The 26238-nt window shown below is 35.5% G+C and overlaps 1 long non-coding RNA gene across 1 annotated transcript in view; it reads left to right on the top strand.

Annotated features, from left to right (window-relative positions):
• The window catches only part of LOC309631799, an 852461-nt gene that overhangs the window by 690239 nt on the left and 135984 nt on the right, over nucleotides 1–26238 (top strand). The window contains exon 5 of the long non-coding RNA XR_014246558.1: nucleotides 3467–3688. This is a non-coding gene — a long non-coding RNA (uncharacterized lncRNA). The remainder of the gene's footprint in view (nucleotides 1–3466; nucleotides 3689–26238) is intronic.

Genomic DNA, 26238 nt, shown 5'->3' with positions numbered 1-26238 from the left:
AAAAAATATAAATGTGGCCAATATAATGGGAAAAAAGTTAAGATACCTCTTAATCTACTTATATGTAGAATGTCATCAAAACAGTGCTTTTCAAAATAAATTCCACACGTCATCCCTTCCACAGGATGTGAATAGATGAATTTTGGACGGAAAAATAGTTATAAAGCAAAATAACATCAGACATAGTGGTTTATTAAAGATCTCTTTGTTGCAGAACTTTACCAAGCTGAAAATATACCATATAATGTGTATAACTTTGAATCATTGAGGTGGTTACATTATATAGTGCATCACATATGTATGACATAAACATATACATACATATATATGCATATAACCATAGTATTATTTATTTAAATACAATCTTTCTATTTTTTTTAATTTTTGAGAATTTTCAGCAACAAAATTTTATAGAACTTAAGAAAACCCTGGATTGTTCTATTTTTGTCCAATACATATATTTTAACTCTTTATTTTTAAAAAGTGTCCCCTGATTACTCCTCCGTGAATGCCACATAAAAGTTGAAGGAATTTCAACGTCTACTTTTCCCTTGGTGCTAAAGTAAACTTCCTGATATGTGTGCTTGTCAAGGCTGAACTGTCCACTTTATTTTCTAATCTATTTCTCAAGTTTTTATCTAAAGCAAAAATACTAAGGCAAAAATAATAAAAGGAAAAATTTCCTCTAGCATTTAATTGAATACTATGAGATTCCTTTGAAGCGTAACCTGGGGGCCTATGTGAAAAATAGAAAGAGGCATCCCTTCCTCAAGACACTACCTCCAGCTGCTGAAATATGGTGATATATTAGAATATGAAAATTACTGCTATCTTCTGGAAAATTATCCTATGAAATAAATCATACAGTGTGAGTGAGGCCCCTAGGGTTGTGCAGTGCACAACCTGTACACCTCTACTCAGTGGCTCTCAAGCAAAATTAAAAGCATTTAAAAGGATGCACAATATTCTCCCAAAGACTGTGCATAAACCTATAGTTTCCTCAGCTGTAGCACAAAGAAAAAGCTACCTGATTTTTCAAATTCGTCATTTTTAGCTTTTATAGTTATCATTAACAACCAGTCTTTTCCATCTTTGGGCCTAATATTACTCACCCATTAAAAATACAAATCTTTTTACCTGTTGATTGGTGCTGTGTGATTTTCTTCACAAATGCCCACTCTCTAGAGTCTAGTAAAAGGAGGCTAAAATGTTATTAATTGCTTTCCTGGATGACTTGCTTTTGTTTTAGGCCTGAGGCTCATGCTAATTTACATTCCCATGGTCAATTTACCTATGCAAAATTATACTTTATAAAATTTTTTTAAAAGATAGTCAGTTGGATTTTCAAGATTTTTTGATCATATCATACAGATAAGAATTGTTGTGGAATGACTGCATTTCATGCAAGAACAGGACTCAATGTAATCAGCTGGAATTTATCTAATCTAATTAACACAGATTGAGAAAGTGTTCACTGTCAATACATTTAGACCATGTGCTGCTGGTCTGGTCTAAATTATGGATGCTAAATACTGCTTTCTGCCAGAATCATATGGTATAGCTCTGTTTTGAGGGGGTAGGAGAAAGAAATTCCCACAGTAATATTTGTTGTATGTTTTAACCTGAGTTGTGCAGCCCCAGAATGTTACCGTTTGCTGCTCTGAGTTGCCTCATATCTGTGCTTCCCCTTCCAATCTGTTATTTGCAAGATTCTTGTCTAATTTTTTGTTTACATTTCTTTCTTTCCCCATGGAATTCTGAACTTTTGAAAGCAGGAACTTTCTCATTTTTCTTAGTACCTCCTTAGAGAGGACATAAATGCATATTGAATGGATCAGTGATAGGACAACAGTTCAAGGTGAGAGCACATCTTTAAAAGCAGAGTTCTAGATATATTTTAAGAATCCAGGGAAAATGTCCCTAATGTTAACTGACCTACCCCATTCTGTACCTTTAAGTCCTTTTAAGTTTCTTATCTATAAAATATTTATACATTACCTTCATGAGGCCTCTGAAGTGAAATTAATAAAAAACTATTAATATAAATACTATTTTTGACAAACAGGAACATACAAAGTAATACATTTTGTTATATTTGCTTCACAAAAGCCACTGACAGAATTTTTTGAGAAATTCATGTGGAGTAATATCTGCTCAGTAATTTGAAATAAATCTGGAGAAATGCTTTATGATTGTGTTAGGTGAAATGATTTTGTTCTGTTTAAAATTATTCAGCAGTTGAAAAAATCAGTAACATTTACCCAGATGCCATACTGTCATCTGATCTCTTCTCAAAATTTTGAAAATCAGGTTTTCATGTTGCAACACAAATACCTATTTAAAACAGACTTGATTAAAAATAACTAAGTCCTTCACCTTCTCCTTATCATTTGTATGGAATCTCTTTGATGATTTACATTTCAGACAGATATTGATTTCTATCCTCTGCCTTTGCCCTATAAAGTCTACTCTATTTTCAGTCAAGTGTGATCTCATTAGGTCAGCACAAGGATGAGACAAATAAACCAAAATGACATGTTTAAGAAAGCAAAACAAGAGCATCTTCAAAGCACCCCCAATCTTCTGTATCGTGTCTTTTGTGGTACAAATAATGAAACTGCAAAATCCAGGCTCATGTACGGCTTACTTGTTTTTACATTTCTAGGAATTCTACATAATTTAATATGTTATGCTTTCTTTAGGCCCACTAAAATTTTTGTTTGTTCTTAAGTGTCATTTTTGAAGGGAGTATTCTGAGGACCAGTAATAATTTCCTAACATTCCAGAAAAAATAATACAGATTGTGGGGAGTAAGAGAAATTCGTTCCTAAAATTTCTTTTAAAATATTTTTAATCTGACCATGCTACATTATGCATGCTAAGATTTGATGTGTTGATCAAGTGAGAGCCAAAGCCATGGGCTCAGCACCCAGGTGTCATGGTCAAGCAATCTACTTAGCAACAAAGTTACAGCTCCTTTGTTACTGAAAAGTATGCAGTCCCTTTGAAGGAAGGAAGTGTACTGAAATAGTTATATGTGTTTTTGTGGAGTGCCTACATGAAGGTCATAACACTGCCTTAGGAAGAAGGAAAACATTAGATAAGTAACACAGAATAGGTTGACTAAGAGAAATCTGTAAGAAAAGAAACAGACCTGTCTTTCACAGCAAACTCATAGACCTATCAGATTACAAATGCAAGCTTTTTATTTTATTTCAGTAAGTGCTACTTAAATCAAGGTGTCAGTGGTAGGCAGAAGAATGGGCCCCAAGAAATATCTCATTCTGAACCCTAGAACCTGTGACTGAGTATGCTACCTTACAGGGCAAAGGGGAATTAAGGTTACAGGTGGAACTAAGGTTGTTAATCAATTGACCTTGAGATGGAGAGAGAGAGAGAGAGCGAGAGTATATCCTGGGTTACTCAGGTGTGATTACTGTAATCTCAAAGATCTCTCTAAATGCAGGGGGAAGACGGAAGAGAGAGAACCACAGAAATGGCCGCGAGTCTTGCTAGCTTTGAAGATAAAGAAATAGGGTCATGAGCCAAGGAATGCAGGCATCCTCTACAAAGAGGAAGAAGCAAGAAAACAGATTCTCCCCAAGAACCTCCAGAAAGGAATGCAGGCCTGGTATCCCATGGATTTTAGCACAGTGAAACTCATTTTAGACTTCTGATCTTCAGAATGGTAAGATAATAATGTTTGTGTTATTCTAAAATGCTAAGTTCGTGGCCGTTTGTTACAGCAGCAATAGGAAGCTAATATAATGTCTAATAGCAAAGTATCAGAACAGACATAGAGTAGGCCAGTCAAGGATAAATGAAATTATTCTCAATGAAATGTGCTATTATTCAATGAATCACCTTTCTCTTTTTCCTTAGTTTGATTAGATAGATCACTGGTTCTGTAAGGACTTGCTTATGTGATGCCAATATCTGGATCATACAAATAACTAAGAAGCTAACTCAATTGTCCTTTATCTCTTGGGTAAAAGGTCTCTAGAGTCAATACTTTCCCTCAGATACACCAGTACATTTTAAATTTCATTACTTGGTGAATAACAGGTGGCTAGGAGAGGCTTAAAAATGTTACTCATTAATATGGCTGAGTACGATGCTACTTTTGAAGAGAAAATAATTGTTTTATAGATGGATGATTGGTAAACATTATCTGCAAGAGTGTTTTGGAAGTATTATAATATAAAAGCTTTCATTGTTTAGGCATAACCATGTCTTGTATCTTCAGAACTGAGTAACTGGGACATATGTATAGTGTGGAATTAGAAAGCTGCAGAGAATTAAAGTCAGGGGTGTTTCCTGACTCTCCAAGAAGTTTCCTAAACTAACAAAAAAGAAAAGGAAAAAATCCTTTAATTTTAGTGGTTTGAGGACCTAACTGCTGACTCAATTGGAGCACGAAAAAAACAGCAGCAAAAGAGCAAAAGCAAGAGAGCAGAGATATGCTCCCTCCTGAGCATGCACCCTCCTTTTGTACTTCCGGTTGTGTTTTTCCAGAATGAAATCTGCACACACACACACACACACACACACACACACACACACACACACACACACACACCCGCACCATGGATTTTACCCCCATTGTTTTCAGGTCTTTTTTTGGGAGTGAGGCTTTTGCTGTTTACCCTCTCTAAAAGTTCAGTGCCCCGCTGTGACTTTCCATATCCCCTTTCCCAGCTTTAGTTGTTCTTTTTAGCCCTTAGTACTATCCAACGTAGTATTTGTCTCTTATTGGTTTTTTGTGCCTACTCGACATGTTCACTATTTGCTGTGCTCACCGGGGGCAGTAATACTGAATTCAGAGTCACACAACACAGCAGACTTTACCCAGCACCATGCCTATTTAGACTTTAGGAAAATAACTTACAGGCTAGGCAAATCACCATGTTCAGTAACAACAGAGAAAAGCTCTCTTGACTCTCAGGCTGTTTCCAAATGCCCTGTCATTCCCCACTTAGCATGTAAAGGGCCATGAGAGATGATACAGAATGGAGATGAACCACCTCAGCTCAGGGAAGCCATTGGCTCAGAGCCCTTTTCAGCTTTTGTTCCTTGCTAATGTCCTCTCAGGGGGGACCCGTTAGTTCCCATTCTCTGGGGAAGTTGTATGCATCAGAGATGATTAAATAAACCTGATCTTTACAGGGAGGTACTAATTGGGTGTCAGTGCATCGCATTTAACTTGGACCCTGTGTACGTGTAAAGATTCCTTGAATTAATGTTGCAAGGGAGGTTACACCAAAGATCATGTTCTGAAAATGGAAGAAAGACCACAGAATCAGCTTCCAACATGTACTGTCTCATTGACTAAGGGGCTAATAACCTCAAACTCCATGGGCATTGGGCATTGGCAGTTCATCATTACCAGAAATATAGCAAGGATGTTTGAGACAACTTATTACACTGTATTTAAATAAAAGAATATACAGAAAGACCTATAAGTGACTCATTGGACCTTTCATAGGAATCCATCCCAATTTACCTAATAAAGGAGAGTCATTTTTAGGTATTTTTGTGTTAGTTCCATGTTGTAAGCTTTAAGGAAAATATTTTTACCAATTTTTTTTTTTTGGTTTTTGTTTTTTTTACCTCTAGGAAATATTTATAGTAAAACTTTTGCCCATAGAAATTAAATTATCCTCAGGGTTACAAAACTTTCCAAAATTTCACATACTTATTTCATGTATCTTACAATGTTTCCAGCTATTAGTTGTAATGGATTTTCCCCTGCTTTTAGAAATACTATTCTCAACTTAAGTATCATTTTGAAAAGAAAATTCTAAATGTTCTTTACTCTCTTTCCTCCTTCTGGGCACACAGGAAGACTTCATTTCCCATTCTCTCTAGCAGTAATTGTGCTGGTGTGTAACTGAGTTTTGGGAATGTGAGGGGAAATGATGTGTTACAACAAGTTGAAAACAATTAATAGCAGTGTGTTCCTACCACAGCTCTTTTCTGTGCATGTGATTGAAAGTGAAGGATCTTGTGATGACAGGGTTGCAAATTGGGTATCCTCGGTTCCTGGACTCTGATTGGAGGAGAGCTGTGCAAGCATCTCTCTGGTTGTGTAAAGGCACTGACGTTATGGTGTTTGTATGTTTTGGCAGCTTGTGTTAATTACTCTGAACAGAGTAGCACAGGGGCCAGTTGATTGAGAGGTTTCAGAGAGAGAGAAGACATTAGTCATTGGATATTCAAAGAAACATTTAAAGGATTGCAACATTATTAATCATACTTAGTATAACTATGGCATCATTAAGGACATTGAAAGAAGTTTTTAAAAATCAGCTTTGTTAAGAAAGTAAACACTTATTGCATGCCTACATACATACCTACAGTATAACTATATTAATTAATTGTCATTTTTTGTACTTATTATATAATATATATTACATAACTAACAGAAACCTATGTAAGTAAATATGAATTAATTACTTCATAAAATCTTTAGAACCACAGCGCTTCATAGAGAATATAAAATTAAATCATAATTCATACCTTAGCCAAGATCACAGATAATTGGAGGGCTAGACCTATGATACTAACTTGAGTCTCTATAGTTTACAAAATCCTAATTTTCTCTAATGAGCTATTCTATTTCTAGCCACAAATATGTGTACACACACGCAAATGAAGGGGACATCAATTACTACTCTTGACTATGAATTCAGTGTATCAAGGATCACTATTTCTCATCGGATGTATTATGTTTATATGTTGAAATAACTTTTGGAGGGGATGTTAATAACCTGAGAATATATGAATGCTAGGAGATTTTCCTGTTGACTATTGCTATTATTTTATCATTACATACTCATACAGTTGTGGAAAAAACAGTTGATACTAGTATTTTATGTAGCAGGAAACAAATTTTCTGACCCGGTTGGGAGTGTGGGATAGATTGCATCAAGTTGTTGAAAAGACATTTTCATCAGGGCTGTGAACTGTTTCACAATGGAGTAAGATGGTAAGATTGAATAGATACCGATGGATACCAATGACAATGCCTTCATATTCTATGTCGTTTGGATTTGTGTTTTGTAGGGTAGGGTCTGCAAACTGTGGTCTGTGGGTTGGCCTCCTGTTCTGTAATTAAATTTTTATTAAAAAACACAGACACCTTATTCATGTATGTATTGCCTAAGCCACTGTTGTGTGACAGCGTGAAAGCTGAACACTAGTGGCAGAGCATGAGTGACAGAACAGTAGTGACAGAGCACTGGTGACAGAGTCCCTATGGCTCACAAGCCTCAGACCTTTACTCTCTGGCCCTTTAAGAAAGTTTGTCAACCTCCCTGTAGGTAAGAGGAATTTTCATCAAGTTTTTAGCAGAGTGATGGTAAAATAACAACTATGTTTCAAAAAGCAGACTTGGGGAATTATGAGAGCAGTGGAGGGAGACAGAGAAAAGAATTTAACATGCTAGCACAAGAGTCCAGGGGAAAGGTGATGGAAGGCCTGACCTTGGTATGGAAAAGAAAATATAAAAAAGAAAACAGCTTGATAGAATCAGGGGTGGGATGTATCAGGTCTGTCAGCTTCTCCCCTGATGGACATAATTAGGTTCTCCTGAGTGGGAGCACACCAGAGGGAGGTGCTGGTAGGAGAAGCCCAGCTAATCACCAGCTGTTCCTTCACCATCGCCTTTCAGCTTCCTGCTCTGGGCTGCATGGTCACATTCTCCTTGCCATGCTTCAGGCCTCATGACTATAGGCTCTAGGACGCTGCTCTTTTTTCAGTTAGCTCTTCCTCCGTAAGACAGCCTATTCCTCCAAATGTTCCTTTGGGGACAGAATTTTCCAGCGTCCTTGTGTGTGTGTGTGTGTGTGTGTGTGTGTGTGTCTCTCTCTCTGTCTCTCTCTCTCTTTTTCTCTCTGTCTCTGTCTGTCTCTCTCCTTTGCATTCTGTTGCACTCTGTTTGTCTCTCCTAATATCTCTCTGGTAGGCCCAGAATTGGAAATAATACTGACATAGGCTAAATTCACTTTGTTTATATAAATGTTGTTTTCTCCAATATTACAGATTTGACAAAAAACACATCCTTTTAGAATAGGCCAATAAAATTGCCGTGATCTCTCCCACTTCATCAATGTTATTCTATCTATTGGTACATTCTCATCAGCATAGAAGCATGCTGTCAACTAATGCAATTTATCCAATCGTAGACATACAGACAAAAATTTGGTTCCATCTCTCTCTCTCTGCTGTTCCAATTCTCTGTTCTGTTCTACAACAAAATTCCTCAAGATAGTTGATGATGCACCCTGATTCCATTATATTTCCTCCCGTTCTCTCCTGAATCCAATTCAGTCAGATTTAGCTTATGTAGAAAGAGCCCCTGCCAGGGCACCAGTGACCTCCACATGGCCCAGCCATGTTGTGGTCCCAGCCTCATGTGACTCAGCCTATCAGCGGCTGAGAGCGTGCTCTTTCTCCTTCCTTTCTGAAACACATTCTTCTTTCTGAAAACTCTGTGGTTCTACTCTAACCCATTCAGTTATCATTCTGACTCTTTACTAATTCCTTACAGCTCTCTGATTCTAAAACACGGGAATGTCACCCAGGTTCTTATTTTTCTTCCTCAGTCCAGCTCTAGATGATCACAACCAGTCTTTTGCCTTTAAATGTTACCTCTATGCTAAGGACTTTCACATTTTTATGTCTAGCCAGACAGTGGTGCTGAAGTCCATACTCGTAAATCCAACTACTTACTTGACATCACTTCCTGCATGCGGTTTTGTGCTGTGGCAACTCAGCTAAGCTAGTCCTATGCCTCTCAGAATTCTCTTACCCGTATGATTCCGGGTTAGGATTGGCCCCAAGAGAAACTGTGAGATTTGAAAGGTAGAAATGAATCAGTAGTCTCTGCACAAGAAAAGTCAGCGTGTGTTGCCAGGGCTGCTGCAGCCGGCTCCCCTACCTCCACCAGTCACCATCTAAGTCCTGGGCCAGGCAGCTGTGCATGGCCATGGGGGAAGCGTGCCACCTCCTTTTGCAGGTGACCCAGCTTGAAAGTACTGGGAGACAAACTCGGGTTCCGGTATGTTCTCATGGGTTCCTGTGTGTCTAAGGGATTTCAGTCTGTCCTTGCTCTCCTCTGCCTCATATCTAGATTTTCTTCCCAACTGCTAGCACTGAAGACCAATGGAGACTTTAGATCCTCCGCCAGACACAAAGGCAGTGTCCTTGAATAGATTCCTTACCAGCGTCACGATTTTGTAAGGTCAAGTATTTCAAGTTAGGTCCCTATAATAAGCCCCTTGTGTCTACATCATGCATAGCAGTTTTCCTTCCTTGCTTGAACCCTAAAGGATATACTCTGCTTTATTTTTTTCTTTTAAGAGCCGGCACCACTTGACGTGGTAAATGCTCAATTGTCTATCTTCTGACTACAACCATTAGAAGATAAGCTCCATGGTGGTAGAGAGTTTGTTTTATTTGTGGTAATATCTATAGCATGTATGATTGTGCCCGGCCCATAGTAAGAATTCGATACATACCTGTTTAATGAAATAAATGAATGGATAAATAATAATTGTATATTTGGCAAGTGGTTTTTTTTGGTTAATCAGAATATCAGTATACCAAGAGTAACAATGATCAGGGATAAGTAAAATGCGTGAAATATGGTTTTGAAATATTAACATTATGAAAAGAAGCCAATCCAGAAGTGAAAGAGGGAAGGGATTTCTTTTCTCTACTAACAGGTTAAATAGTGAAGAGTCCAAACCTGTCCATTACCAGGCGCTTGTCATCACAACTGGGCAGGTTATTTTCTGAATGTGCAACCTACACAGTTTTGTCAACTCCTAAAGACTAATCAACACTGGTTCACAGTCAGTGACTAAAATCGCTAGAAAGGAAAAGAGCCATCAATTATGCAGTTATGTTTCACTTCAGGAATGTTCTATAGGTGCAAACAGACATTTGGCAAAAGAGTTGAACAAGAAATAGGACAAGCCATTACAAGCATATAATTTTTTTTCTTTTCTGTAAAACTATGGGTTCTGCCTGAAATTTGTTTTGTGAGATAAATCTTCTTCCCCAAGAGGCAATAGTGTTATTAATTAAACAAAGGAAGAGGCAACTGAGGTGGGATCCTGCTAAGCCAAAGTTGTTAAATGAATCTGAGCTCTCATACAGAAAACTTCCCCAGTGGTTATCTAAGCTGTCACCATTTTAGTGCATCTGAGGAAACATGCTCTAAGATTTGTGTTAGTGTTGGCAAAGAAACGAACTAATTTTAATTCTCAACTCCTAAATCTCACATCAATCCAGAAACTTTGCAGCTAAACTTATCTAAGTTTGCTGCCTAGCCAGCAATTACATTAAAAATATTAAATGAAAAGATAGCAGCCTACCCTGGTGTAAATAGTGAAAGTAAAATTTAGAAAAAAATTTATTTTGACTTTTAAAAATGTTCAAGTCTGTTAAAAGTTCTGATTCCTAGAAGGTCATAAAAGGACTCATAGAAGATTTGTTTTCTCCAGTTGCCTAGCTGGCTACAAAACTAGATTACTTCCTGCCACTTCTGCCAAAATAAATATTATTAAAATACGATATTCCCCAGCTGCCAGTCAGAACCAAATGTACATTAAAAAGATGGTGTTTATTTGTACATGTACACCTTTCCCACCACAGAACTCACTTAAATGTTGAAATGCTGGAGATAGTTTTAGCAAAGCTTTTTAGAGCTGGCTTTCTCACATCTTCCTTCTCGCTCATAATAGGTAAAACATTATTGACTTAAAATGAAAACCCTCAGCAAGTTATTAGAAATGAATTTTTCTTCTGCCCATGACTAAGTATTCAAGTTTTTTTAAAATCACTGTGATATTAAAGGTAAGATTAATTTCTGATTTCGGAAATGATGAGAGACTTAAAAATCTCAATTTTCTTAGAGAGGATTGCCTCAAAGAAGAGGATGCATGCTGGGAACAGGAAAAGATCCAACTGATTTTCTGCTGAAAAGAGGGGTATGATTCAAGCAGATTTTGAGTGAGGGAGAAAAGATCCCATGCACTGCAATTTGGTGCTGGAAAGAAGCCCCAATTCACATATCATTAGCTTAAGTGATTTTTTTTTTTTTCTCAATACCTAGGTTTTAAAGGTATGTTTTAAATTCTAACTGTAAAAGAGTTTTTAAAACTTTTGATGGGGTTGCCTTGTGACCCAAGATGTTACTGTTGTTTTAAATGAACAAAAATAAATCTATCTGTTTTTATTGCTATCTTTTGGATTATGCCAGAACTTGAATTTGCCAATAGAGGGCAATAGTCAAACTAAGATAGACTGCATTTATCATTTTTGCAACTTCTAATGAGGTAAAAGGACACATAGAATCCTCATCTGCTTTTATGGATATTGCTGTGTAATTGCAGTGTAATTATGGCACACACAGCTTTAGAAAATTATCTTTCAAGAAAACAGCTGGTTCTCTTTAACAAACCAGGATGAAATCTTGTCAATTAAAAAAAAAAATCCAAAGAAAATTTTCCACAAATACATGCCGATAATAAACAAGCAACAAAAAATGAAATAACACAAAAATTTCAAATGGATAAATCAGAGCTGCGGATATGAAAAATAAGACAAACGTACAAACATAAGAAAATTATAAAGGTAGGAGGTACTTCTGATGTATTGTTTTATATTACGGTGTAAACAGACTTCTTGGAAAGATTTCAAATATTTTTTTTTCATTTTTCTCTTTTAATTTATTTGTGTAATTATGTAAATGCATGGGTATATCTACTCTAAATATGAGATGCACACACACAAATGCAGATCTAGAGGTTTATAAGAGTTTTTATAACCAGTGCTCCAGAAAAATTACAAAACAACATTGGGCATTTGATACTGTAAATTTGCAGGCTTATTAAACTTTTAGACATGCCAAAAATCCAATATCTGAGTGCCTCCTATAAAAACTCTATTATATACAAAAATTAGAAGATACTAAATAGGTCATTAAGAGAATGATTACTCATTCACTTTGACATATGACTTATCTCAGTCTTACCTTAAAAATCATTTAGAGTTACATAGAGATGATTGGATTTATAAAAAAAATAAAAGTTACAAAGTCAGAAACATAAATAAAATTAAAATTTTCTCTTTCTCAACTTGATGAGATATTTTCAGGAGATCTGTTATATTTAGACTCTCATGTAAGCATGAAAAATAAGAATTGGTACTTTCTGTACTCACAGAGTGGCATATCATGACAGTATCATAGCTTTGCCGGCAAGTATCCCTTATGAATCTTACATTTAGGAACTATTTTAATTAACAACAAACACTAACTGAGCTTATATTATTTACAGAATTGGACCCTGTGTGGTTAAAAATTTAAAAACTAAATATAATATATGATATTAAAACACAAGTACAGAGATATATACATGTGTATTGTATATGTATATGATATGTATTTGTGTGAATATTTATGAAACATAAGGAGGAAATAATAATAATATTTAAGCTTGTGTTTTTAATCGTGCAGAGTAAGTTGAATATCTAGCAATAATACTCATAGTCGGTAGTTCCCAAAGCGTAGTAGTACCTGGACAGTTACAGTCAGTATCCCCTGAGCACTTCTTAGTTCCCAGTCTGGCCCCATCTCAAACCTGCTGAACCACAAATTCTGGGATTGGGCTTCAGCGATCTGTGTTTAAACAAAGTTCCAGGTGATTCTGATGCATGTTAAAGTCTGAGAACCACTTTTCTTGGTAAATGTAAGTTATTTTCATGATTATTATAATTTGGACAGTATGAAACCTAGAAGATCTTCTCCTGTCTCTAGACTTGTTTTCAAACAAGTTCTGCGCTAAAGTGTATATAACCTAGGTATAGTTAACGTGTTTTATCAGATAGATTGGTTCTTGACTATTATTGACTGAACCTTTTAAAAATTAGTCATGTAATCGAATCTTTATAGAAACTTTTTCTTCAATTAGCTCTGGAATTCCAGCTTTAGGAGTTCCTAAACATCATCTAACGTAAATAGAAAATTGGAAAACTAGGAACTGAAAGGATTAAAAATATTTGCCAAATATCAAAAGGTCAACTTGGCAATGAACTTGGTGTCAAATCCAAGTCTTCTAACTTCTATATTACACTTTAATCAGACTGGATTGTAGGTTATGGTTTTCAACTAATTTCCTGTATCAGTGGTAGGATAGTTGTCAAATAACTCATGAAAGACATTTGAGCAACTCAACACTTTAGCAGCGGCACAGCCTCGTAAGTATTTCCCAACAGTAGGAAAGGAAATATGCTTAACTATCAGCTATGCACCCTCCTCTTGCTTGTGTGGTGGGTGATCTCTTCTAAGAGATATTGTTGGGCCTTTCCAGGAGATATTTCTGTCATTACAGCCAGCCAGGAGAATGTGAAATTTAAATTACACTTGTAGATTTTCTCAGTTATTACCATATTCTTCTAAATCAGCTGTAATTGTATTGTTTTCCTCTGTCTGCTGGTCTCCATCTCTTCTGTAAACTTGTTGAATTCAAGAGTTAGTCTTTCTGTTTTGTTTTGGGGGGTATGTGTATTTCCTGTTCTGAGAGTTGACCACAGCACCTGGCACATGATAGGTGCCCAGCACTGGTGTCAAATAAATAAAATGACTGAGTGGAAACTCAATAATAGATACTCAGTTTTGCAGCTTTAACTCTAATGAAAATATAATCCTTTAGTGATAATGTAATAAAAGAAAGATATAATCTGTGCCTATTATTATAACTCATTTATAATAAAGTTTTCTCAATGCTTCTGACTGCATCTATAGTTCAGAAAAGTTCATTGCCGTTGTCAGTGAAATCAGTGTAGCTCTGGGCCACATAGGTTTATAGGGATTCAGGACCATGATGCAACTAATAGTTATAGTAGTTTAGCTCCTACTTTAACCCCTCAATTTCCAGCCATTGATTTCTAGGTGTCTTTCGTGTGCGTTCATGACCTAGTCCTCCAGGATACTATGTAATGTCAAATATTCTTCTCTTTTGCTCTGATTTTCAACCTACGGGGTCCTGTATATTCACAATAAGTTTGCAAAGGCCACAGAATCAGATCCCTGAAACCACAAAGGAATATGGCCCACTTTGTCTTCAGAGGAGGCAGCTGAAAGCAGCTCCATCTCAATCTGTTCATTGTCCTATTGAATTTGCATCAGACCCTGAAAAGCAATATACCCTCTGCTCCCATGGGCAGCATGGTTGGCTGTTTGATATTCTTCATCTTGACCATTGCTCCCCCAATTTTTCCATTAACACTTCCCTGCAAGCAGAGGCAAGTAACATACCTAAGATTTCTTTAGACTTTTGTTCTACCTTTAAAATCTATGCAAATGTTTATTCTAACACATAATGAAACAGTGTTTTACTATGAAACTAATGCTTTAAATGACTTTACATCAGGTGGAAACTTTTTATTCCAGGAAAGTGTATTACACGCCTTCTGTACTTTTTTCCATTACCATCAAGGACACACTTCAATAGTCTTGTGAGTACTCGTGGCCAGTTTGAGAAATTTAGCCTGGCTTGAATTTTAGTGGAAGAGCTCATTAATTTTTTTCTCACTGTTTATTGGGAACTACTGCATTAGAAGACAGTTATACATCAATGGAAGTTAAGTATGGGAAAATCTGACTAATAAACACATTTGTAATGTTCAAAATTACTCCTCCCCACCAATGATGAATGTTTATCCTTGGAAATAGCACTTGCTCTTTAATTAAGAGGCTAATTCCTTTGGGAGAGACCTTCAGACAGGCTTAATATGGACCCTCAGTATATACTGAGATTTGTTTGAATTTCAAAGTTGAATTAGACTCTTCAACAGGAATTCCGAAAATACCAAGATCACATTTGGAAGCTACCAACATTTCAGTCAAAGACACATCTAGACTTTGATTCTGAGTGTAGTACTCCATGAGTTTGGTCAGGCATTATACTTCTTGAATTTAAGTCTGTTCAGATAACAGACTTCTGATCATAAAGCAATAATCATCACAACATTCTTGTTTGGTTAACCTTAAAATTTTAATAGGACATATAATAGTTACCATTCCTTAAGACTGACAGAAATGTATTTCCAATGAATGCGTAACTAATTCCTTCTTAAAAGGTAATGTACATTTATTACATAAAATCTTTTCACACTTGAGTAACGAGTAATATGAGGATACGTTCAAACAAATGTACTATAATAAACCATTAAAAAACATATCAACATTAGTGAAATTTAATATATCAAATTATTATTAATATAATAGTCTATACTATTCAGAAACTGCAAGGAATTGTTTAAATGACAGGATTTTATCAATATTAGATGGGCAAAAGAGCATGTTATCTATTATGACTCGTTGCCTAATACTGGAAAGTTTATGAGAGATTTCTGAGAAACAGGTAGGCGTTGCACTAACCTTACATATCCTTTCTGAGAATGCAAGTTAACAGAAATATTAAGTAGATAAATATTTAATTCTTGTCTAGGGGATAAGATAAATTAACTAGAATGATAGCCATATGAAAATGCACTTGGAATGATGCATAACAGTAGTTAATATCACATGAGGGAATATAGGCAAATGGTTTAATTGAACCAAAAAAATAAAATTGCATCAAAGTTCACAGTTCTAGAACGTCTAAACCAAAGTCAACTTTTATTGATATTTAAAGCAGTGAAACCACTTTCATCGATCTATTTTGTGCGGTAGGTGATGCACTATGAGAGAAACATCTATAATGTGCTGTGCAAAGAGTTTTAAGTATTGTTGGCAATAAATTAAAAGTAAGGTTGATGTTCCAAACAAGTTTTGACGGATAGTTACATTTTGAAGCGGATGAATTAAGGTAGTTTCTGAACTTGTTTCACTGTGGATATCATATTAAAAGCAGAACTTGCACTCCTAAAAACTGACTCTGTTATTCTGTTAAAAAGTTCCTTTTGATGTAGAGTATTAGAAGTAATATTTGCCGGTACTTTGTGGACCAACCTTTAAGTTCCATCAGTGTTAAAAAACGGAATTATTTATTTTGAAGTATTAAACAAATACTCAACATAGTCTTGGATTCAATTTAAAAGGAAAGTTACAAGGTGCATGCACAAAAGAAATACATATATAATATTAGATGTAAATGCACACATTATACCTAAGCACATACATGTATGAATAAACACTAAAAATGTTGCTAATTGTTTTTCATCCTTTTTTTTTTAATTAGGAAAAGTAGCACTAAGCTATAATATTAGTTTTATAATGGGGAGAAATAAGGCATAGCCAGATTGTTTCTGTCAATTCATTTTATTCAAACTTCTATATAGTTAATAGATTGATATAATTTTGATTCAATTCAGAAAACATAAAATCACAAAATAAATTTTCCTTTCACCTTGAATCACAACTTCAAAAGCCTTACACTAAGAAACATGAGAATCCCCAAAAGAGAAGAAAAAATGCTAGAAAACTTGGTTGACTATTGTTAGCATTACTATTATTACTTCACTGAGGGTAATCCTACTTAAAATGGCAAAATGTAAAGATTTAGATTTTGGAGGACTGAGGTTTAGCATTTACCACAGCAACTTTAATCACTGTTTTAGCATGCTCTGTTTTATCACCTGTAGAGATTTGGTTTCTTCCTAAGACTCTGTTTCCAGTTTCCTGATTCAAGTGCTTTTGTGAAAGAATTTACTGTTTGCTTTCACTACTCTTCCTTCTTGAAGATAGTTTTCTAAAGAAAGAAATCAGCTTTAATCCAGCACTTAATTCAGGTTCTCATCTCTTATCTCTTCTTGCTGCCATTCTACAGCTTGTGTTAGTTTGGTCCAGGAGTTTCATAAGTACCTCATATCAAACTTCTGCCTCTGTCATCTCCACAGGGTTCATCTCCTCAAGGCACCCATTCAAAAAGAATCACAAATCAAGTTCCAATTCCCTTTATTAAAAATATAAGCACTTACTGAAGTGTCTTGAACCGGAGGTCAGAGAATTATTTTGTGTAACACAAAGCAAATTTGCTAAAAGAAACAAAGAAAAAGGAGTAGGGAGAAGGAAAAAAACCCTGCAGATATCTGTATTAATTTTCACCTTTGTTATGTATTTCAATATTCCTTTGAACTAAGCTTGGCCCTATAGGTACCTTTTCTCAATTGTTCTGTTGTCAGACCTTCCGGACTCTTCCACCTCTCCTTCCTTCTTTTCTCTACTAATCTTTTCCTACCACTTACATTTTGTACAATTCACATGTAATCTAAGACCCCACTGCCATTTGAGAATGACTTTGAGGGCAGAGAAGATGTGTAGTTTAAGGGAAAGCAGCATACGGAAATGAAAAGACGGTGTGTGTCAGAGAACATAGGGCTATTGCATCTTATAAAGGCAGTGGGTTTATAGAATGCCTCTATACCTCTAGGATTTTCTTACAGAAAATCTCTATATAAGCACCTCTCTCCATCATTTCTTCAGGCTTTAACTCTGCAGATGGCCCAACTGGTGAAACATGCCATGTTGAATAACGTTTGCAATGTTGCTTCTCCCGGGTAGCGCATTTGAATTCTGACTTTTTCCCCCTGAAGACAATGAATGAATCTAATGGTTAGTACTTCAGTAGTTGAAGTGGGCCCATTGGAGGGGAAATTAGACTTTTTCCATCACTTCAAATTAGATTTTTATATAATTTCCTCTCATTCCAACCACAAGCATTCACAGTCACTGAGACGGTTGTGCCTACTGTATTCCAAGCACTGTCTCATGTGTTTACATAATTGTCACATTTAAACCTGAATTTGTGAAACTGCAGATATCACCAACCTTACTGTTTTGTCTTGCACTTTCAGATTTTCATCTGCCAGGAGATCACATTTGCCCCCCACTTCTACCTACATTTGCCCTCAACTTTTTTCCCCTGCAAATATCTCAGATTTGATTGGTGCTTTATAAAGTCAGTGATTTGTCTTCTCATTCAAAGTGGCATAACTATGGGATCTACTAAAAGCTCTTCTGTGGTAATTGATTTATCACTCTTATCATTTAATTCAATGCACACAGCTGTAATTTTGGTTTAATAGCTAAGTGCACTCAGGAGGATTTCCCAGATTAATGTAGGACTGTGGCAATTTCTTAAAGTTCTGAACTTATGAAACTGACAAAATGTAACTGCAGTCATTACATGGTGTGAGTTTTCTGGTGGAAATGTATTAATGAAAGATGATATATTAGGTCAGCTTTATTATACTTTGTAAATATCTACAAATGAAATAAAAACAGAAATGAATCACAAGAAATAACCTAGTTCTTAAGGTAGTAAAGAAATTTTTTGATTTTAGGAATATGTAAGGAAGATCTAGTGTCAAAAAAATGCCATCAAGAGTGAACAGGCATTTCAGCATAGACACAGTGAAACGTTCTCATCTAAGTATTTTAAAAACAGAAAATTCCTTTCATCTCTCTGTTCCTTGAACTGCATATGACCATAATACAGGGTAAAAACAATACTGGTAATTCAATCTTTAATAACAGATTATTGCATAGCTCTTTATGGGATTTTTCCTTTTTTTTTGGATTTGATATTATGGAATATGAACATTACCACCCATGTTTTAAAAAAATTGAACATCTCTCTTCCATTGTACAAGGGATTAGAAAAATTGTATGTCCTAGTTTGATAGAGCTACCTATTCACACTGTGTATTAAATATAATTATTTTAAAACATACTCTAATTAGACCTATTATTTTTAAACTAGTTATAAATTTGTTTGTAATGGTTTTCCATGTTGTATGTGTGACAGCTTATTATCTAGAGGGACTTTGGGGTGGACAGTATTATAGTATAGATAGCTCTACTACTGGCCTAAAAAGCAGGGTAAAAATGGAGAAATTTATACTCTTTTACTCTCCTGGTTCTGTTTTAGTACTTGTCAGTTATGTAACTGTTCTCTTCATTATTAGCATCTGGGTCACAGAAGAAAATCTGTGTACTGAGTGAGTTAATAGGTAAAAGTACAAAAACACAGCTTTGAAGCTTTACTCATAATATGTCACATATGATTGTTAAAGATCAAACTAGTTAGCTTTTCATATTTACAAAAATAATTTCTCAAAAAGGAATGTTCACTAACAAAAATGATTCTTTCAATAAGAGTTTCTTATTTTAGACAATTTTTTGAAAGTTTAACCTTACTGATCACAAGGTGAACAGTTTTTAAATTTAAAAAAATCAAAGTATTCCTTCAGATACATTTTAGTTACCAAACAAAGGAAACACCTTTTTTTATATTCTTAAATACCTGGATATATTGGAAGAATGCAAAATGATTTTAATATGCTTCTATTTGAATACAAAGAACCAATTCATAGTTTTGTTTTTGTGTTGCTAAAATATGGGTTGAAAGGTTAAGACGCATATAAGAGAATTTAACACATTTCCTTCATTTTTATAGCAGCATTGATTATAAGATGTGATAATTTAGTAGCAGTGGCTTAGAGAAAAATTACAATAAATGAACATATTATTGATGTATCTAGATTTCAGAATGTTAAATTATAAACATACATTATCCATAAATATAGATATATATGTACATGCATGTGTGCATATATGTATGTGTATATATACATGTGTGAATACATACACATATATGTATATATGTATATATAGAGATACACTTTCTTCTACAGGAAGAGGAATATAATCAATGGTGTGTTGATGTGTGTGTGTGTGCATGTGAGACCACCAACACTAAGAAAAGGAGCCCTGATTTGTAGCATTTTTCCAGTTTCCATGGTGTAAATACTCGTACCACAGATCACTTCTAGCTACTGCTACTATTATGCACAAATGGGAAGAGCAAGAGATGTATATATACGTATACGTGTGTGTGTATTAAGTCTCCTAGAATCAATTGCTTGTTATTCTAGATTTGCGCCACATTAAGGAAGGAGGAGAAACACTGCTTAGTGTGAGAGTTCTGTGGGTGTGGTCTACATAGTTTCAAAAGTAAAGCACATAGAATGGAACTTAAGCACACTTGCTCTTTGAAAGAACACTGCTTAACATAATGATTAACATTAATTGCACGTTTTTATCTAGAAAAATAAATTTAATATACGGTATTAATGAAAAATTCTCAAATTGGCAGCTTTCTTTCTTTATCAGTGTGATCTTTGAATGTTCTTGTAAGTCATAGAAGTTTGTCTGCTTCTGTATGACCTCAAATGAGTTTTGTTTGTTTGTTTTTTAAATGGGCTTTTGATGTTTGTTCTGTAGCCATGGATGTCTTTACTCGCCTAGCTACATTTTTCAGTTGTTGTTGTTCCCAAAGATTCAGAGTCACATGTCTTTCTGAGCCTGAAACATTCCACAGTTGCTCTTCTTAGTGGAAGGAACTGGATGAAATCAGTGGGCTGGTTGTTGGATGGCTTCCCAACAGTTAGAGTTAAAGTAATATTCCCAACTAAGTGAGGCTGACAACTCTACCAAGATCTTTCCATTCAGGAGCAGAATTTCTCCTGCTTGCCATGGCTGCTATCATACCTTCTGTGACTAGCCAACTCAAAAAATTCCCTTCTGATTCACAGACTACTTATACTTTACATCACCATTTTTTTTTTTAACATCTTTATTGGAGTATAATTGCTTTACAATGGTGTGTTAGTTTCTGCTTTATAACAAAGTGAATCAGCTATACATATATCCCCATATCTCCTCCGTCTTGCGTCTCCCTCCCACCCTCCCTATCCCACCCCTCTAGGCGGTCACAAAGCACCGAGCTGATCTCCCTGTGCCTTGCGGCTGCTTCCCACTAGCTAGCTATTTTACATTTGGTAGTACATCACCATTTTTTGTAAGTCTGAAGATTTTGCCTTCTGGATGTGCAGACCTAACAGAAGTTTTGAAAGGTTAGCTTTTTCAAGATTTTTGTACAAGTTGAATCTGAATAAACAAATAAACACAACCCCCGCTTGCAAAAACAGAAAACAATGAAATATTAAAATATGGCAGCCATTTATTTAACAGTGATTATGGTTTCCTCAAAAAATTAGAAAAGTTATGTCGTTACACAGAATTCATGTTCAGTGGATACTATTCCAATGTTTTCTATGGGATAATAGTAATCTAGCTTCTGAAACTTTAAATCTCCTTGAAAATATTTAAAGCTGAAAAGAGACAAAGCAAACAATCAGAAATCTAAATGCAAAAAATAATTTACAATGTGCCCCTATCTATAGAAGCTAATGGCTTCTATTACTTAAGAGCCAAGCAGAACGGATTAAGAAAATTAAAAGAATCTAAAGAAGGACTTGGCCATCTAGTGGGTGGGATGGGGGGGTGGGAGGGAGGTCCAAGAGGGAGGGGATATATGTATACATATAGCTGATTCACTTCATTGTACAGCAGAAACTAGCACAACATTGTAAAGCAATTATATGCCAATAAAAAAAAAAAGAATACAGTACTATAAACATGAAAAGAAAAAAAAAAAAGAATGACTTGGCCATCTAGTTAAAAGTCCTTTAAAGAATGATTTGGCCATCTGGTATAATTTCTTCAGATGTTATACTAATTTTATTTTATTTTATTTCAAGATTTTTTTTGATGTGGACCATTTTTTAAAGTCTTTATTGAATTTATTACAATATTGTTTCTGTTTTACATTCTGGTTTTTTGGCCACAAGGCCTGTGGGATCTTAGCTCCATGACCAGGGGTCAAACCCACACCCCCTGCATTGGAAGGCGAAGTCTTAACCATTTGACTGCCAGGGAGGTCCCTAATTTTACTAATTTTAATTCAAGCCCAAAACATTAAATTGCACCTGATAAACTGTATAAATAAAAATTGTCTTTTAAATGATGGAAAATTCTTAATCATGTCAAGTTAAGTGTTTAGGTATCTCAGTTTGGGAGCTATGGCTTTATTACCTATATAATCCATTTGTGGATCTGGCTAAGCTACTAGTTCCAATAATATCCTTCATCAGGAAAGCTCTTGGGGTTAATTTTACTTTGTGAAAACCTATTTCTTCTCCTTGTTTTAAATTGTTGCCTTTCAATGTTGGTGGATACACTTTCTTCTATAGGGAGAGTGAAATAATCAGTGGTGTTTTGGGGGGGGTGTGTGTGTAACAACCAACTCTGTAAGAAAGGGAAGCCCTAATTTTTTTAGCATTTTTACAGGTTCCATGGCATAAATACTTGTACCACAGATAATTTCAAGTTACTGCTACTATTGTGCATAACTGACTAGAGATGTATACAGTTTGCTCTTGGGAGCTAGTACTTGCTAGCCTCCAGCACACCATTGGATCTAAATGATTGTTCTTTCCACATTATGAAAATATCAATACAAAAAAACTGAACTTGAGAATCTAAGAACTTTTATAAGTTAAAGATTTCCCAATTTTATAATCAAAATGTCTTAATACCTCATGCCTTTTTATTTTCATAGCACTTTTTAATAACTGAAATGAATTTTACTTACTGATGATTGTCTGCCAGCAACATTAAACTGAGGAACTCCAAGAAAATAAGGATCGGATCTGTCTGGTAGACATTGTGTTCCCAGAAACTACAAAAATACCTAGCACAAAATGGGCCCTCCATTAACATTGGTAAATAAGTGTCAACCTTTTAAAGTTAAGATGTTATATATTTCATTCCAAGTTAAATTAATTTTCAGTTAACAAGCCAGTAAGAATTTTACTTTATTAAAAAATTGGTAATATAGATCTGGGTGAATATATAACTTGTTACTAATCTTTAATCCCCTCTTTTTATGTACATATCCCCTTTGTAAAGAATAGCTTTATATTGAATAAAAGAAAAAAACTTCTTTTATAAGCCACATATACCAATTTGTAAACATATTTTGGTACCTACCTAAATAATATTTTAACAATAATTAAACTCCTGCAGAAATCAAGCTGGACCATGTGACCTTGAAACACAGGAATATAGAAGGGAAAATAAAGATTGAAAATCATTTTTGTTGCCACTTCAGCATAAAATTAATTTGGGTTTATTTTTAAATTTCATCACATTTCACCTATCATAACCATAATAATTATGGTTAATTATTATAATATAATAATTATAATAACCATAATAAATTATGATATTTATTCCTTTTTTATAATTCATTTGAAATATTTAATTTAGCACTTACCATGTGTTAGTAACTGTTTAATGTGTTGGTCCCACAGTGAAAAACACAGCATAGCAATCTTAGAGTAAATATATTTTAATATGAGAGAATGTAAAGAAGAAAATCACAAAACAGTGATATGGGCCCTGAGGAAAATAAATGGGCTATAGTGAAAATCCCATATATTTTAGATTGGATGGTCAGGGAAGTTTTTCTAAAGAGTGATATTCCAGATGAGAACCAAAGAATATGAAGGAGTGGGAAGGCAAGTGGAGCTGCAGCTACGAATTTGGCTTGTTCAGGGAGCAGGATGAACCCAGTGTAGCTGGAGTAATGTAAGAGGGAAGGATGATGGAAATTGACACCAAAGAGTAGGCCTGGTGATTTCATTGAGACTGTGGGACATGTGTAGGAGCTTCAATTTTACTGTAAATGTGTTGGGGAAACTTAGGAGATTTGTAAAGAGAGGAGTGGTAAGATCTGAACTAGAACATTTCAAGATTTCTCTATGATGTGGAGAATAGATTGTAAGGAAACATGTAGAAGCTGATATATTATATTATATTAGGAAGCTCTTGCAGATGAGGGAGGATAAAGCTGTTGTCAGAAATAATCTTGAAAACAGAGTTACTAGAATTTGCTAATGGGTTATTATGAGATATGAAGGAAGAGAAGTCAAAAAAAATCTAAGTTTGGCCTAAATAACTAGAAGAGTTATAGTGTTGTTTACTGAACTGGGGAGACTAGAGATGGAGTGGGTTATGTCACATAGGTATTTATTGTATGAATCTGAAACTCAAGGCGGAACTCAGGGCTAAAGATATATTCAGCAGACTCACTGAGATGTGGATGGTATTTACATCCTTGAAGCTGGATGAGCTCACTAGTGAGTGAATGTAAGTAGAGAAGAGGAGAATCCTAAGAACTGAGCACAGGACACTCTACCCTTTGGTGACCCAAGTTACTAGGAAGATCTAGCAAGAAGATGGAGAAGTTGAAGCTAATGAGGCTGGAGAAAATCAAGAGTATGCTTTTTCTAAAAAGCAAGCATAAAAAAAGGTTTCAAAGAGGGAACAACCAACTGCATCAGTTAGGTTGTGTAAGAGAAGGAACACAGACTGAGTTTCATAATTGGACTGGAGCAATTTCATTAGAGTTGTAGAGGAGAAAACCTAATTGGGATTGAACTAAAGGGAAAGGGAAGGGAAGTAAGTGGATAGAGGCAGTACGTAAAATGCTTCTAAGGAGCTTTGCTACAGAGGGGAGTAGATAAATGGGCCAGACCTGGAGAGGATTCAGATATATGGGTTCAGGAAAGTTTTTTGTTATTGTTGTTTTGTTTTTAGTAAAAAGATATATTGAAGCATATTTATATTTTGATGGAAATGATCTTAGTAGGACATGACAAAATAAAGAAAATGCATAAGGGAAATACTTGAGTAGTCAAGAGGATATTTAGTGTAGTACACAGTGGCCAGATGTAAAAGCAAAAAACATACATTCATTGTAACAAGAGGAATGGAAACTTGAACTGGAGGTAGAAAGAATAAGGTATGTCTCTCCTGGTTGCTACTGTTTTATCACTGAAATAAAGAGTGAAGCTATCATTTGACAATGGGCAGAATTGAGGCAGAAGGTTAGAGGAAGAAAGTGGAAAATAGTCAACTCAAGGATTTAAGAGTAATAGTAAAAGAATTGCTATGGACATTTAAGGACAGCTTAAGATTTGCTTTCATGAATAAAAATGAGACCAGACAGCATAAGGATGCATGTGTGTGTATGTGTGTGCGCGCGTGTTCGCATGTGTGTATTTTGCCATTTTAAGTGCTCAGGTGAAATCAAGAATTTTGAAACACTAATAGAGATGAATCCTTTCTAAATAGTCATGGTGTGTTAAATGATTTGTTAAATATTTTGACTAGTACTTCTGGATACAGGCAAGCTATAGGTAAAAAGCATGTTAAACCTAGGTTTGGACTTTATTAGGAAGAGATGGCTGAGGTAGAAGTTCACAAATCTTTTAGACATGAATAAAAGGACATGATTTTAGTAATGGACAATAAAATTTAAGCCCAAGAAAATAAGTGAGGAGATGAAGAAATAACAAATGGTGGAAAAAAAAAACAACTGTGGGTCAATAGGTGAAGTCCCCTATGGTGTCAGTCAATTTTTAGAATGGGATCAGTGTAGGTTGTTTGCAATATGGTCACAAAAATTATTTTCAGCTATGTGTGTATATTCCTTTGCAGTGGCTTTCCACTATACCCATGGAAAGTGGGATCTGTTTTCTCACCCCTTGAATCTGGGCTGTCCTTGTGGGAAGTTTTGACCAGTAGAATGCAGCGAAAATTATATTGTGTGACTTCTGAATTGAGGTTCAAGATATCTCATGGCTTCTGCATTTGCCCCCTTGAAACACTGCTGTCCCATGTAGAAAAGTTAGGGATGAGAGATCACATATAGAAAGAAACCAGCTGACAGCCATCATTAACTACTAAGACAGTTGCCAGCACACAGAATTATGAGCTAATAAATTGCTATTTGAAACTGTTACATCTTTGAATGCTTTTGTCACATAGCAATAAGCAACTCATACAGGGGCATTATTAGCGTATTTAAACTAGAAAACTAAAAGATAATAAGTTGTGTTAATTACTGCTCAAATTTAGTGATAGCTCATCTGAATACTCTGTTATATAAAGACAATAAGTTGTGTTAATTACTGCTCAAATTTAGTGATAGCTCATCTGAATACTCTGTTACATAAAGACTAAATATTGGGACTTCCCTGGTGGCACAGTGGTTAAGAATCCGCCTGCCAATGCAGGGGACACGGGTTCGGGCCCTGGTCCGGAAAGATCCCACATGCCGCGGAGCAACTAAGCCCATGTGCCACAACTACTGAGCCTGCGCTCTAGAGCCCGTGAGCCACAACTACTGAGCCCACGTGCCTAGAGCCCGTGCTCTGCAACAAGAGAAGCCACCGCAATGAGAAGCATGTGCACCGCAACCAAGAGTAGCCCCCGCTCACCACAACTAGAGAAAGCCTGCGTGCAGCAACGAA

The sequence above is a fragment of the Balaenoptera borealis genome (genome assembly GCF_965194805.1).
Source record: "Balaenoptera borealis genome assembly, chromosome: 7".
NCBI classification, from domain to species: Eukaryota; Metazoa; Chordata; class Mammalia; order Artiodactyla; family Balaenopteridae; genus Balaenoptera; species Balaenoptera borealis.
The sequence above is the reverse complement of the archived record's forward strand: the minus strand, read 5'-3'. Positions and strand labels throughout refer to the sequence as shown.